At 43.0% G+C, this 11262-nt stretch overlaps 1 protein-coding gene and 1 pseudogene across 1 annotated transcript in view; both read left to right on the top strand.

Moving 5' to 3' along the window:
• Positions 1–6290, top strand: part of LOC108491543 — a 9607-nt pseudogene extending 3317 nt beyond the window's left edge.
• Ufc1 (ubiquitin-fold modifier conjugating enzyme 1) overlaps positions 1–11262 on the top strand; it is a 26446-nt gene that overhangs the window by 3255 nt on the left and 11929 nt on the right. The gene's annotated exons all lie outside the window — the stretch shown is intronic.

Raw genomic sequence — 11262 nt, 5'->3', positions numbered from 1 at the left:
GTAGTCCCAGCTGACCTGAACTCACTATGTAGACCAGGCTGCCCTTGAACTTAAAATGACCTGCCTGCCTCTGCCTCCTGAGTGCTGGGATTAAAGGCGTGCGTCACCACACCCGGCTAAATAAATCATTTTTAAAAAATGGGGCTGGAGAGATGGCTCAGTGGTTAAGAGCACTGGCTGCTCTTGCAGAGGACCCAGATTCGATTCCCAGCACCCACATGGCAGGTAACAACTATCCATACCTCCAGTTCCAGGAGATCTGACACCCTCTTCTGACCTCCATGGGCATTGCACTACATAGTGCACTTACACACATGAAGGCAATATATGCACATTAAAAGTAATTTTTTTTTGTCTTTTTGAGACAAGGTCTCCCTGTAGTCCCAGCTGGCCTGAAACTCACTATGTAGACCAGGCTGACCTTGAATTCGCAGAGATCTGCCTGCCTCTGCCTCCTTAGTGCTGGGATTAAAGGCATGCACCACCACGCCCGGCCTGTAAATTTTTTTAAAAACATAACCAAGGCAACTTCTAAAAGGAAGAGTGTGACTTATAGTTCCAGAGGAATAAGAGTCTATCATGGCTGGGCATGGTGGCGGATGCCTTTAATCCCAACACTAGGGAGGCAGAGGCAGGTGTTCCACCTAGTGAGTTCCAGGCCAGCAGGAGCTACAGGAAGATGCTGTCTCAAAAAGACTAAAAAAAAAAAACCCAACCTACCTAGGGGTGGCACCACCCACAGTGGGCTGGGCCCTCTCACATCACTCAAAAATCAAGAAAATACCCCACAGACATGGCCACAGGCCAATCCAATGGAGGAAATTCCCCAATTGAGGTTGCCTCTACCCAGGTGTGTCAAGTTGACAACTAAAGCTATCCAGCACAAGCTGGGCATAGTGGCACATGCCTTTAATCCCACCACTCCAAAGGCAGAGGCAGATATCTGTAAATTTGAGATCAGCCTAGTCTACATAGTGAGTTCCAGGCCAGCTGGGGCTACAGGGAGATCCTGTCTCAAAAAAAAAAAAAAGCTATCCAGCACAAAGGCCACACATAAACCTCCCAAACAGTGCCACCAGCTGGGACAATGTGTTCAAATACCTGGAACCTATGGAAGGCATTCAAATTACCACAGCACATAAGATTAAACACAGTGGTAAACAAAACAGATATGTTCCATGTCTTTGTGGAACCATTGTTTACATACGTAGACAACACTAAGGAAATATAATTCTAAATCAAGATAGGTGCTGTAAAAAACAAGAACAGGATATGACAGAAAAATTATCAGGGGAAGCTATTTTGAGAAATCCGGCCATCTTGAAAATAGGGAAGACTATCTGAGGGTTGAGAAAAGGAAAACTTACCTGCAGAAGGCCTGGAAGAAAGAAGAGCTGGAGGACTAATATCTGGGAAAACAGAATCCTACCTGTCAGAAGTAGGAAAAGCTCTAGTTTGGTGGGCAGATGCTCTCAAAAGCTATGATAGAATCTGTTTTAAATGTAGATAGGCCGGGCATGGTGGAGCATGCCTTCAATCCCAGCACTTGGGAGACAGAGGCAGGTGGATCTCTGTGAGTTCAAGGCCAGCCTGGTCTACATAGTGAGTTCCAGGACAGCTGGGGCTACAGGGAGACCCTGTCTCAAAAAGACAAAACAACAACAACAACAAAAAATGTAGATAGGAGTCAGGTGTGATATGGTGGCTCAAGTCTGTAATCCTAGTATTTGGGATGCAGAGGCAGGAGTATCACTACAAGATTAAAGTCAGCCTGTTCTTTACATAGTTCCAGGCCTGTCAGGGCTACATAGTAAGACTCTGTTTAAAAAACAAAAACAACACAAAAAGAGTCTGGAGAAATGGCTCATGAGTTCAGCTGCTCTTGCAAGTGACCTGGATTTGGTTCTCAGCACCCACATGTCAGCTCATAACCCATAACCCTCTGTAACTCCAGTTCTGGGGGATCTGACACCCTTTTCTGGACTCTGTGGGCATTAGGCTTGTATATGATGTATGTACATACATGTAGGCAAATCACACATAACAAAAATAAGTACATCGGGGCTGGAGAGATGGCTCAGCGGTTAAGAACACTGGTTGTTCTTACCGAAGACCCAGGTTCGAATCCCAGCGTCCACATGGCAGCTAACAACTGTCCGTAACTCCAGTCCCAGGGGATCCGAAGCCTCTTCTGACCTCTGAGGGCATTGCACAACACAGGTGCAGTTACCTACATGCAGGCAATACACTCATACACATGTAATAATAATAAAAAAAAAAGTTAAAAAAAAAAAAAAGTACATCTTGGGGGCCGGAGAAAAAGCTGGAGAGATGGCTTAGTGCTTGCTCTGCATCATGGGGCCTGGAGTTTGGATCCTAGAACCCGTGTAACAAGCCAGGTGTCCCTGAAAATACATGTAATCCCAAAGGAAGCAAAGACAGAAGAATGATTAGGGATTGCTAGCTTCCAGCCTAGCCAAAATGTGAACCCTGGCTTCAGGGTGTGACCCTGCCTCAATGGAATAGGAAGAGACTGATAGAGGAAGATAACCTGTGTGATGCCCTTCTGGCCTCTGCACCCACACAGGCACATGCACCTTCACACACATGTACATGTACTCACACAGACACACACAAATATCTTAAAAAATGCAAACAAGCTGAGGCCTGGTAGTGCAATCTTGTTATCCTGGCTACTAGGAAGATTGGGAGAGGAGAATCATGAGTTAAAGTCCTGGCTAGCTGCCTGGGCTACAGAGCTAGGCCATGATCAGCCAAGGCAACTTAGACCCTGCCTCAAAATAAAAAGTAAAAGAGAACTGAGAAGCTGGACATGGTGGAGCACACCTTTAACCCCAGCACTTGGAAGACACAGGCATACAATAGTAAATAAGGGATTCTTTCCTAAAAATTAACTTCCTAAAAAAGTATGTGTATATGTGTGTACACATAAGCAGGTGCCGGAAGTCCAGAAGAGGGCATCATATCCCCTGGAGGTAGTTATAGGCAGTTGTGAGCCATCTGACATAGGTGCCAGAAACTGAACTTGGGTCCTCTGCAAGAGTACTCGCTGTTTAAAAAAAAAAAAAAAAAAAAAAAAAAAAAAAAAAAATCAGCACCACTTTAAGAAAAGTGGCAAGGTAAATGTTTATTGTTTCAACCGGCCGGGCTGTCTATCTTGGGAGTAGACGCAGCCCTGATGATTGTCGAGTCAGAGTTTTTATAGGATTACAGAAATATTATTCAAACAGGACACTTGTGAACCAATCAGGTTTGTACAACATAACAGGACTTTGAAGCTATTAATCAACCAATCATTATACAGACAAGTGATACAGTCATATAACTTGGCAATCAACTTCGTAATTTTAAAATTAGTCAACTTCCTAGCCATAACAAGTATAGTAAGAAAGCTGGAATCAGCAGTTACCAGGTGGTCATACAGTAACAGTGTGGTCTTATACTTTGTGCCAGAGTGACCTAAAATAGCAAGCGAGTTACAGAAGCACAAACAAGCTGTTAGCCAGAAGTAAAATTATCTGGAATTAGCACATTCCATGGTTCATGGCTAGGACAATTTCCCAAGACCCAAGGTTGCCCCCCTTTTCCTTTTGGTGTGGAGCAAAGTTGCTGCTAAAATGGCTCTGAACAAAATGGAGTAACTTAGGTAAGTTTGCTGAGCCAGTTCACTCTCAACCATTGAGCCCTCTCTCCAGCCTTGCTAAAAGTTAACCTTGAAAACAGTTTGCATTACTGCACATGTACCCAAAACTAGTTCAGGCTGGAAGGTCTTTGACCTTGTGTACCCAAGTTTGATGGTCTTAAGAGGAGAAATTTATTCCATTGTTTAGAGAAGGATGTGTATGTATAGCCCAAACCAAGTGGAGTCCCAGGTTGCTAAACTATTCTCAGTGCTTGCTTGCCTCAATACTAGACTTTGAGACTAGGGGTATAATTCAATTGGAGGAGTGCTTGTCTAGCACACAGGAAGTCCTGGGTTCAATCCCCAGCACTGCATAAACCAGGCATGGTGGTGCATGCCTCTAATCCAAGCACCGGGGAGATGGACACAGGAGGATCAGAAGTTTAAAGTCATTCTCAGTGTATAGCTTGAGACCAGCCTAAGATACATGAGCTCCCACCTCAATAAATAAATAAATAAAATAGACTTTAGCAAAGTAGGGGAAAACTAATGTAGAACTATCCATTATACAGACAAACAAAGATAAGATAGAAGAAAACAATTGGCAAAAACCATAAAATAGCAAAACATGGGGCTGGAGAAATGGCTCAGTGATTAAGAGCACTGGCTGCTCTTGCACAGGACCAGAGTTCAATTCCCAGCACCTGCATGGCAGCTAACCATCTGTAACTCCAGTTCCAGGGGAATCTGACGCCCTCTTCTGACCTCTGTGGGCATTGCATGACACAGGTACACTAATATACATGTAGGCAATACACTCATGCACATAAAATAATTAAAAAAAAATTTTTTTATCTTTTTGAGACAGAGTCTCCCTATAGCCACAGCTGACCTGGTATTCACTACGTAGACCAGACTGATCTTGAACTTACAAAGATCTATCTGCCTCTTCCTCCAGAGTGCTGGGATTAAAGGTGTGTGCCACCATGCCCAGCTCCCAATGCAAGATCTTTCTGAATGAAAATTTAAAATGTTACTGAAAACTTTAAGAACTAGAAAGGAACATTGTGTTCTTAGGTAAAGAGAATATGGGGCTGGAGAGATGGCTCACTGGTTAAGAGTACTGACTGCTCTTGCAGAGGACCTGGGTTCAGTTCTCAGCACCCACATGGCAGCTATGAACCGTCCTTAACTCCAGTTAATGCCCTCTTTTGCACAACACGGGTACACTCACATACATGCAGGCAATACACTCATACACATAAAATAAAAATAATATTTTAAAAAATATATATACGATATCAATTTTTCAAAATTATTGTAAGTTTTATGTGACCTTAATTTCAAAATATCAGGAGTTTAAAATAAAACAAACTAGGGGCTGGTGAAATGGCTCAGTGGTTAAGAGTAGTGGCTGCTTTTGCAGAAGGCCCAGGTTTGAGTCCTAGCACCCACATAGTGGCTAACAACCATCTGTAACTCCAGTTCCAGTGGATCTGACACCCTCTTCTGACCACTGTAGGCACTGAACAACATGGGTGCACTTACATGCTCGGAATACACTCATACACATAAAAATATTATTTTTAAAAAAATAAAACAAGGCTCTCTGCTCCTCCCCGTTCTTGAGACAGCCACATCTTCTAGCGCAGTGCCAGCCTCGTCCCTGAGACACCATGGTGAAGGTCGGAGTGAACGGATTTGGCCATATTGGGCGCCTGGTTACCAGGGCTGCCTTCACCTCTGGCAAAGTGGACATTGTTGCCATCAATGACCCTTTCATTGAAGACTGAGAATGGAAAACTTATCATCAATGCGAAGGTCATCTCTATCTTCCAGGAGCAAGATCCTGGCCAACATCAAATGGGGTGATGTTGGTGCCGAGTATGTTGTGGAGTCTACTGGGGTCTTCAGTACCATGGAGAAGGCCAGGGCTCACTTCCACTTGAAGGGTGGAGCCAAAAGGGTCATCATCTCTGCCCCTTCTGCTGATGCCCCCATGTTTGTTATGGGCATGAACCACGAAAAATATGACAACTCCAACATTGTCAGAAATGCCCCCTGCACCACCAAGTGCTTAGACCCCTAGCCAAGGTCACCTATGACAAGTTTGTCATCATTGACGGACTCATGACCACAATTCATGCTGTTACAGATACCCAGAAGACTGTGGATGGCCCCTCCGGAAAACTGTGGCATGAAGGACGTGGGGCTGCCCAGAACATCATCTCTCCATTCACTGGGGCTGCCAAGGCTATGGGCAAGATCATCCCAGAACTGAATGGGAAATCCACTGGCATGGCCTTCTGTGTTCTTACTCCCAATATGGCTGTCTGGATCTGACTTGCCAGCTGAAGAAAGCTGCTAAATATGATGACATCAAGAAGGTGGTGAAGTAGGCATCTGAGGGCCCCCTAAAGGGCGTCCTGAGCTATGCTGAGGACCAGGTTGTCTCCTGCGACTTAAACAGTGATACTGACTCTTCTATCTTTGAAGCTAGCTCTGACATTACCCTCAATGAGCACTTTGTAAGCCCATTTCCTGGTACAACAACGAATTTGTCTACAGCAACAGGCTGGTGGACCTCATGGTCCACATGGTCTCCAAGGGGAAAGAAGCCCTGAACCACTCACTCCACCAAGAGTAAGAGAGAGGCCCTGGGCTGGGGGTTCCTTCCCCAAACTCAGCCCCCAACACACTATCTCCCTTCACAATTTCTATCCTAGAACCCCCAGAAGAAGGGGAGGGGCTTAGGGCACCCTACTCTCTTGAATACCATCAATAAAGTTCACTGCACCCACAAAAAAAAATTAAAAAAAAATAAAACAAGGGGCTGGAGAGATGGCTCAGGGGTTAAGAGCACTGGTTGCTCTTGGAGAGGACCCCAGTTCGATTCCCAGCACCCACACAGTAGCTAACCATCTGTAACTCCAGTTCCAGGGTATCAAGCGCTCTCTTCTGACCTCAGGCATTGCACAACACAAGTGGCACACCTGCCTACATGCAATACACTCATACACATAAAAATTTTTTTATAGATAATTTTTTTTGGTCATTTTGAGACAGGGTCTCCCTGTAGCCCCAGCTTGCCTGGATTCACTATGGAGACCAGGCTGCCCTTGAACTCACAGAGATCTGCCTGCCTCTGCCTCCCAAGTGCAGGGACTAAAGGCATGTGCCACCATGCCTGGCATAAAATTTTTTTTGAAAAATAAAATAAGCTAAAAGTTAACATGGAACAATAAATAAAGTGAAATTTCTGAAAAAAGTAATGAATAAAAGCTAACTCAAGATTATTAAAATTATTACCAAGATATAATAATTAAAACAGTAGAGTATTGCCTTGTAAATAGGCAAATTGAATAGAAAGTCCAGTGATCAATTTCAACATATAGAGAAATTCTGGGGCTGGAGAGATGTCTCAGTGGTTAAGAACACTGGTTGTTCTTGCAGAAAACCTGGGCTCAAATCCCAGCACCCACATAGCAGCTAACAACTGTCCCTAACTCTAGTCCCAGGGGATCTGACAGCCTCTTCTGACCTCCGTGGGCATTGCACAACATGGGTGCTCTTACCTACATGCAGGCAATACACGCATACACATAAAATAAAAATAATACAATTTTAAAAAATTCTTTGTTGGTAAAGACATGCTATTAGATCAGTGGATCTACATGAATGGTGTTAGAACTGAATAGACTAGACCTAAATACATATAGAAGTTTTGTATTGATAAAGGTGTGGTTTTAGATCAGTGGAAGCATTCATTACATGAATGGTGTTAGAACTGAATAGAAATTTAACGGAAAATATTGGGTCCCTACAACATTCCCTTCACTAAAATTAATTCCATGTAGACTGATAGTGAACATAAAAAAAATAGTGTAAGATACTAGGAGCCATCAATAACATAAGGATATAAAGGCTGGCAAGAGGGTTCAGTGGGTAAAGGTGCTTGTTGCCAAGCCTGATGACCTGAGTTTGATTCCCAGGACCTACATGATGGAATGTGAGAACTAATGTTGTTTTCTGACCTCTACATGCACACCATGGCACTTGCATGCACACACAGACATATGCAAGTACATATAAATAAATGTAATAAAAAAACATGTTAATAACATAAGGATATAAAAATGCTAGAAATAAAACTATAGGGCAGAAGATATAGCTCAGCTAGCAGAGCATTTGCCTGGCATGCATATGGCCCTGGTTTTAATCCCCATGAACCAAAAGAAAATACCATATATAGTTGACTTGAAGCAGAAATATGTAAATAAACATGAGAAATAAAGACATGTGATCTTAGCACTTGGGAGGTAGAGGCAAGAATATCAGAAGTCAAGCTCATCTTCAGTTACATAGTAAGTCTGAGGCAGCCTAAGTAAGATACAAGATACCCTGTCTCAAAAAATAAAATAAAAAGCAGGATGGAGAGATGGCTCAGTGGTTAAGAGCACTTGCTGGGTTCGGTTCCCAGCACCCACAGGATGGCTTACCACCATCTGTAACTCCAATTCCAAAAGATCCCCTCTCTCTCCTGGATTCTGCAGGCATTGCATGCACACCTTGCACTTACATCAGGCAAAATACTCATGCACATAAAATTAAAATATTTATAATAATAAACCAGCTGACTGGGCCTGGTCGGGCAGGCCTATAATTCCAGCTACTCAGGAAGCTGAGGGAGGAAGATCTTAGGTTAAAGGCTGGCCTGGGCAACTGGATGAGACCCTGACAAAATAAAAAGTAGCTGGGTACATGCCTTTAATTCCAGCACTTAGGGAGGCAGAGCAAGACCAGGCTGGCCTCTGTGAGATTGAGGCCAGCCTGGTCTACATAGCAAGTTCCCGGTCAACTGGGGCTAAAGGGAGATTCTTTCTAAAAAACAAAAGTTTGTTATTCAATGTTAGAGTGATTGCACATGCATTCAATTTCCAGCACAGCTAAATAAAAAAAATAAAAAAAATAAAAACCACCAGCTGAAGACCTTCTGAGGAGAACTAAGTAAGCAAAAGTAAGCAAGAAATGGAGGAGGGAACCTTATGTTTTGCTGTGTTTCTTTTTGTAACTTTTTTTTTCTTTTTGAGGCAGGGTCTTCCTGTAGCCCTAGCTGGCCTGGATTCACTATGGAGACCAAGCTGGCCTCGAACTCACAGAGATCCGCCTGCCTCTGCCTCCCGGGTGCTGAGATTAAAGGTGCCACCACACCTTTAATCCCAGCACTCCTTTTTGTAACTTTTAAACTTTGACCAGGTGCATGCATTACTTATACAAACTAACATGTTTTTGAACTGTATATAAAAATTTGTGTTCTAACTTTATCATATTTATCTTGGAGATATTTTTCCTTTCTTGTAACTCACATTGAACTAATGTTCTATTGGGGATCAGAAAATAATACTTTAGAGATAGGTGCTTCCTTGTCATTATGAAGGCCGAGCAATCTTCCTCAGAATCAAATTCCCTTTGGCTTTGTCTTGTTGTTCTTTTCCAGCGGAGGTAGAGGCTTTCTGCAAAATTCCTTATCTACCTGACTGAATCCACTGAAAGAGGAAGACAATTGCTTTCAGTCTCTTAGTGAAATTTTATTAGCCAGGGAAGACTAAATGCATAGTAAGAAGAAAGACTGAAATCTGTCAGCACACCTAGACAGACTTTTGACTCACCCCATTGTCCTTTATTTGGGTCCCATAAAGAATACTTACAACCCATTGTCCTGCAGGCCCAACAGACTTTGTCCCAGGATATTATATGTTGTCTAATAACATTAAGTGCCCCTAAACATATTTTGCTATGGAGCTGGAGAAATGGCTCAACACTAACTACTCTTGCAGAGGACTTGGGTTCAATTCAGCACCCACATGACAGCTAACAACTGTCCATAATTCCAGTTTCAGGAGCTCTGACACCCTCTTCTGACCTCCACAGGCATTGCATGATACAAGTGCACTTACATACATGCAGGCAATACACTCACACACATAAAATAAAAAAAATAAAGTTTTTGTAGCTGGGTGTGGTGGTACATGCCTTTAATCCCAGCACTCAGGAGGCAGAGGCAGGTGGGTCTCTTTGAGTTAAAAACCAGCCTGGTCTATGTAGTGAGTTCCAGGCCAGCTGGGGTTACAGGGAGACCCTGTCTCAAAAAGAACAAAAATTTTTTTTTAATTTGCTAATCTCCTGACATTCCATGCTATCTTTCTCCCGTTTTAAAAACAATAGTACATAAGTTTCTCAGTCATGTTGAACTAGTGATTAATCACACTTCTGTGAATTTTTTTCCTGCCGTGCTGTGATTTTTTTTCCCCCTTGGTATATTAAAATTTTATGTCTTTTATTCTTTATTTATTTATTCCTTCCTTTCTTCCTTTATTTATTTTTTGTCTTTTTGAGACAGGGTCTCCCTGTAGCCCCAGCTGTCCTGGAACTCACTATGTAGACCAGGCTGGCCTTGAACTCACAAAGATTCGCCTGCCTCTGCCTCCCAAGTACTGGGATTAAACGCATGCACCACCACGCTTGGCGCCATTATTTCTTTATTCTGTGTTTTGAGACAGGGTCTTCCTGTAGCCCCAGTTGGCCTGGAACTTGTTGATCTCAGTCTCACAGAGATAGCCTGCCTCTGCATTTTAAATGCTAGGATTAAAGGTGTGTGCCACTGCATATAGCTTAATTTTATTTATATTTTATATGTATGAATGTTTTGTGTGTGCACGCGCGAGCACGCGTGCGCATGTGCACCTATGTCATGCAATGCCTGTAGAGGCCAGCAAAAGGCATCAGATCCCCTCGAACTGAACTTACAGACAGTTGTTAGTCACCATGTTGGTGCTGGATACCAAATCTGGGTCATCTGCAAGAGCAGCCAGTGCCTCTTAACTGCTGAGCCATCTCTCCAGCACCCCCCTTAATCTTTTTATTGTTAATGTTCATTCCATTGAACCTTCAGAAGGTGAAAGGAAATTTTTCTTTGTACCTACAATAACTATTAATGGTTTCTAGGAGCACACCCCCTTCTGTTATAAATAACTGTCTAGGGGGCTGGTTAAGAGCACTGGCTGTTCTTGCAGAAGACCTGGTTTTGATTCCTAGCACCCACATGGCAGTTAACAGTTATCCATAACTCCAGTTCCAGGGGATCGGATGCCTTCTTCTGACCTCTGAGGGCATTGCACGATACGGGTGCGCTTATACACATGCAGGCAATACATTCATACACATAAAATAAAAAAAAACCCATCTAGACAATTGCTGTAACAAACATGACAGTGCATTCCTTCATGCCTTCTTGCCTTTATACATGTTCTTTATTTAGTCTGCCTACAATCACATATGTCCCATTCTCTCTCCTTTCTTGTCTAATATGTATAGATTTTTCTTAGTAATAGTTCCTTAGATAATACTTTGTGGCCAGGTATGGTTTTCCATACCTTTAATCCCAGCACTCAGGAGGCAGAGGCAAGTAGATCTCTGTGAGATCAAGGCCAGCTTGGTCTACATAAAGAGTTTCAGTCAGCTGGGGCTACAGGGAGACCCTGTCTCAAAACAAAAACAAAAACAAAACAATTCTTTGCCTATCTCCAGGGCAGAATAGAAATTACTTCTCTCTCTCTCTC

This window comes from Nannospalax galili, unplaced genomic scaffold (genome assembly GCF_000622305.1).
Source record: "Nannospalax galili isolate Female #2095 unplaced genomic scaffold, S.galili_v1.0 scaffold484, whole genome shotgun sequence".
Classification (NCBI taxonomy): domain Eukaryota; kingdom Metazoa; phylum Chordata; class Mammalia; order Rodentia; family Spalacidae; genus Nannospalax; species Nannospalax galili.
This window is presented reverse-complemented; position numbering and strand designations above follow the sequence as displayed.